This window comes from Sciurus vulgaris (assembly GCF_902686455.1).
Source record: "Sciurus vulgaris genome assembly, chromosome: 17".
NCBI classification, from domain to species: Eukaryota; Metazoa; Chordata; class Mammalia; order Rodentia; family Sciuridae; genus Sciurus; species Sciurus vulgaris.
In genome coordinates, this window is record NC_136478.1 from 74013192 (window position 1) to 74018990 (window position 5799).

The window sequence follows — 5799 nt, forward strand, 5'->3', positions numbered from 1 at the left end:
ACCGGGTCTTACCACATGTCCTTGGGGGACATTCCAGGCCAAAACTATAGCAGTATACACATCTGTACCACAGATATGTACAATCTGTCATAGAATAATAAGTACTTCAGTTTTCTGTCTATGTGGATTTAAAACCTTGGCATTTAGAAATGAAGGGATAAGGAGTAGAAGAATGCTCTTTTCCTTATAAGCTTTATACTGTGGATTGACTATTTAGTCTTTGCATAAGTATTTTTGGGTTAAAAATAAAGTTGAAAAAACTGAGACCCACTCAGCAATAAAAGAGATGAATTCTTGATGTTCACATTATCTGGACTGAATCTCCTAGGAATAAGAAAAGCGAGGCACAAAACTTCCTCAGTATTGTACAAGTCACTTTCTTTTCTATGTCTTGATCTTTTAAAACATCTGCTGACCAGCTAATGCCCAGGAGTGGGGTCACTGGGTCTGGAGCCTAGCTTTCACATGCAGGCAGGTGATCAATGGGACCTGCCCACCAGACAGACTCCTCTCCCACTCTCGCTCATGGAGGAAATGAGGCCTTAGCCCTGCAGCACAAAACCTCAAGGAGTAGCCAAACTAGGCAGCCATCAATGGTTTATCTACCTGTGCTACTTCCCAGGGAAATTCCAATTAAATCCTTCCCTGAGGCCTTCTGCCTCTTCTGCTTCTCACTCCTGAATGAATCCGATGCTTCCCCATTGCCTTGAAGAGGTGGCATGTCCCATTCACTCAGGGACCAGAAGTAAAAACTCACTTCAATATTATTAATCTCCCTATTCCATCACTCAGTCACTTTTATGAGTGTAAATGAGAAAAATAATTGTTTTATATGAATTTCTAGAACTACCAAAATCTAATCTCTATTAAAAAAAAAATCAAAACAGTTGTTTTTTCTGAGGGGGAATCCTATGGGAGATGGACATGGAGCTGTTAGGATAACTGGCACAAGTATCTGTGAAAGACACAGCTCTGAGATCAAGCAGAGGTTTATTGACAGAGTCTACCAGGCTGCCCATCTGCAAGGAGCAGCAGCCTGAAGGAAAAACTTCTAACTCTATAGTCATGTACAATGGAGTAGTTAAAAAGTAACAGGTCTAGATGCAAGATGGAGGACTAGAGGGAGACTGCATTCCTTGTCACTGTGTAACTCTGGTTTCAAGCAGAAGATATCTGTTTCTTGGTGAGGCAGTTTTTGCTGCTTATCGATCTCCTGTTATTTACCACATTTGTCTACTGTGATCACCAGCAGTCTGCCAGCATATCAATGCCTTTTTGAGTGCAGATTGCTCACTGTCAGGTGAATATCATCAGCCATTTGCCTGCCTCATGCCTGTCCATCGCCTGACTTAAACCTATCCATAACCCAACACCCGATTTTCACTTCCTGATCATCTGACAACAGTCAGCAAACTGATTGCTGACCGCCAGTGGAGCACCAGCTGCCTGCTGTTACCTGAAATTTCACTGTTACAGTACCAGCAGGTTCGATTACACATGGTTGCCACCAGTTTTGGACAACATCCAGGCCCTGTAGGACCCCTGTCTGGATTGACTGAGCCCCATCTCCAGGATCCCTCAGCCCGACCCATCACTCCCTGCCTTCAGGGCCCTCACATCAACTGACTGTATCCTGCCACCAGGACCCCAAGACCGACTGACTGCACCCTATCACCGGGACCCCAGACTAACTGATTGCACCTGAATTAGGCACTACTAATATTGATCTCCCCCTTAAAGAAAAGGTTTAGGAAACCTGTAGGGCCACTAGAAGTCAATAGAGGGGAACCTGCCATACCTCAGAGGTTCTGGCACAGAACATGCCAGAGGGGAAGATACGTGAAAAACATGAAAAAACAAGGGAAGAAAATGATCCAAACAAATCTAGATTCTATATTAATAAAATCCCAATGACAGTATGGTAGAAGAAGTGTCAGAAAACGACTTCAGATTATACCTGATTAAGATGATTCGTGAAGCAAAGGATGAGATAAGAGAGCAAAAGCAGGCAATGAATGATAATACCAATAAGCAGTTGAAAGAGCAACTGCAGGAAGGAAAAGATCACTTCAACAAAGAGATAGAGATTCTCAAAACAAAAAAAAAAAAACAAAAAAAAAAAACAAAAAAACAGAAATCCTTGAAATGAAGAAAAGAATAAACCAAATAAAAAACTCAATGAAAACCATCACAAAAAGACGAGGCCACTTGGAAGGCAGAACCTCAGACAATGAAGATAAAATATTTAATCATGAAAACAAAGTTGCCCAAACAGAGAAGATGGTAAGAAATTATGAACAGAATCACCAAGAACTATGGGACATCATGAAAGGATGACATTTAAGAATTATTGGGATTGAGGAAGGCACAGAGATAGAAACCAAAGGAATGAACAACCTATTCAATGAAATAATATCAGAAAATTTCCCAAACCTGAAGAATGAAATGGAAAATCAATTACAAGAGGCTTACAGAACACCAAATGCACAAAAGCACAATAGACACACACCAAGGTACATTATCATGAAAATGCCTAACATTCAAAATAAAGATAGGATTTTGATGGCTGTGAGAGAAAAGCATCAGATTACATATAGGGGGAGACCAATACAGATAGCAGCTGACTTCTCAACCCAGACTCTAAAAGCTACAAGGGCCTGGAACAACATATTTCAAACTCTGAAAGAGCAGGGTTGCCAACCAAGAATCCTATACCCAGCAAAACTAACCTTCAGATTTAAAGATGCAATAAAATCCTTCCATGATAATCAAAAGTTAAAAGAATTTACAAATAGAAAGCCTGCACTACAGAATGTTCCCAACAAAATATTCCATGAGAAGGAAATGAAAAACAACAGCAAAGTGAGGAACTACCTTAAAGAAAAATCCACTCAAAGGAGAAACCAAGTTAAAAAACAAAAATAAGCCCAAATGACTGGGAATACAAATCATATCTCAATAGCAATCCTGAATACTAATAGCCTAAACTCATCAATCAAAAGACATAGACTGGCAGAATGGATTAAAAAGAAAGACCCAACAATATGCTGTCTGCTCATCTCATAGAAAAAGACATCCACAGACTAAAGGGGAAAGGATGGGAAAAAACCTACCACACACATGGACTCAGTAGAAAAGGAGAGATTTCCATCCTTATATCAGATTAAGTGGACTTCAAGCCAATGTTAGTCAGCAGGGATAAAGAAAGACATTTCATACTGCTTAAGGGAACCATAAGTCAGAAAGATATAATTACTGTAAATATTTATGCCCCAAACAATGGTGCATCCCTGTACACCAAACAAATCCTTCTCAATTTCAGGAATCACATAGACCAGAACACAATAATTCTGGGTGACCTTAACACACCACCGCTGTCACCACTGGATAGACCTTCCAAACAAAAACCAACCAAAGAAACCATAGAACTCAATAACACAATCAATTACATAGAATTAATAGACATATATATAATTTTCCATCCATTAATGAATGAATACACTTTATTCTCAGCAGCACATGGAACCTTTGGGAAAATAGACCATATTTTATGCCACAAAGCAGCGCTTAGGAAATGCAAAAAATAGAGGTACTGCATTGTGTTCTATCAGAACATAATGGAATGAGAGTAGAAATCAATGACAAAATTAAAAAAAAAAAAAACAAATTACTCCAACACCTGGAGACTAAACAATATGCTACTGAATGAAACATGGATAACAAAAAACATCAGGGAGGAGAAAAAAAATTCGTAGAGGTCAATGAGAATGATGATACAACACATCAATAGTACTGGGACACTATGAAAGTGGTACTAAGAGGAAAACCCATTGCATGGAGCGCATTCAAGAAAAGAATGAAAAGCCAACATCTAAATTACCTAACATTACAGCTCAAAGCCCTAGAAAAAGAAGAACAGAATAACAGCAAAGTAGTAGAAGACAGGAAATTATTAAAATCAGAGCTGAAATAAATGAAATTGAAACAAAAGAAACAATTCACAAAATTGACAAAACAAAAAGTTGGTTCTTTGAGAGAGTAAGCAAAATAGAAATACTCTTAGGAACACTAACAAAGAGAAGAAGAGAGAAAACTCGAATTATTGAATTTCGTGATGAAAAAGGAAATATCATGACAGATACCACTGAGACACAGAACATAATGAGAACTTACTTTGAAAATCTGTATTCCAACAAAATAGAAACTACTGAAGACATTGACAAATTTCTAGAGACATATGCTCCTCCCAAACTGAACCAGGAGGACATACACAATTTAACCAGATCAATATCAAGCAATGAAATAGAAGGAGCCATTAAAAACCTACCATCCAAGAAAAGCCCAGGACCAGATGGATTCTCAGCTGAGTTCTACAAGACCTTCAAGGAACTCATTCCAATACCTCTCAAAGTATTCCAGGAAATAGAAAAGGAGGGTACCCTACCAAATTCATTCTATGAAGCTAATATCACCCTCATACCCAAATGAGGAGAAGACACATCAAGGAAAGAAAATTTTAGACCAATATCCTTGATGAATATACATGCAAAGATCCTAAACAAAATACTGGCAAACCATATCCAAAAACATATTAAGAAAATTGTGCACCATGATCAAGTGGGGTTCATCCCTGGAATGCAAGATTGGTTTAACATCCATAAATCAATAAATGTAATCCATCATGTCAGTAGACTTAAGGTTAAGAATCATATGGTTATTTCAATTGATGCAGAAAAAGTGTTCAACAAAATGCAACACATCTTCATGCTCAAAACACTAGAAAAAATAGGGATAGTACGAACAAACCTGAACACTGTAAAGGCTATTTACGCTAAGCCCATGGCCAACATCATTCTTAATGGAGAAAAACTAAAACCATTCCCTTTAAAAATGAGAACAAGACAGGGATGTCCTCTTTCACCACTTCTATTCAACATCATTCTTGAAATACTAGCCAGAGCAATTAGACAGACTAAAGAAATTAAAGGGATATGAATAGGAAAAGAGGAACTTAAGCTCTCACTATTTGCTGATGACGTGATTCTACATTTAGAGGATTAAAAAAACCTCCTCCAGAAAACTTCTAGACCTCATCAATGAACTCAGCAAAATAGCAGGCTATAAAATCAACACATATAAATCTAAAACATTTTTATACACAAGTGATGAAACATCTGAAAGGGAAATGTGAAAAAGAACTCCATTTGCAATAGCCTCAAAAAAAGAAAACAAAACTTGGAAATCAGTCTAACCAAACAGATAAAAGATTTCTATAATGAAAACTACAAAACACTGAAGAAAGAAATTGAGGAAGTCCTTAGAAGATGGAAACATCTCCCATGTTCTTGGATAGGCAGAATTAATAATGTCAAAATGGTCATACTACCAAAAGTTCTGTACAGATTCAATGCAATTCCAATCAAATCCTAATGATGTACTTTACAGAAATAGAGCAAGCAATAATGAAACTCATCTGGAAGAATAAGAAACCCAGAATAGCATAAACAATCCTTAGCAGGAAGAGTGAAGCAGGTGTATCGCAATACCAGAACTTCAACTATACTACAAAGCAATAGTAACAAAAATGGCATGGTATGGGCACCAAATTAGACAGGTAGATCAATGGTATAGAATAGAGGACATGGACACAAACACAAATAAATACAATTTTCTCATACTAGACAAAGGTTGATCAAGGACCTGAGATCAGACCAGGGTTCCTGCATATTATAGAAGAAAAAGTAGGTCCAAATCTTCAACATGTCAGCCCACGATCAGACTTCCTTAATAGGACTCCCA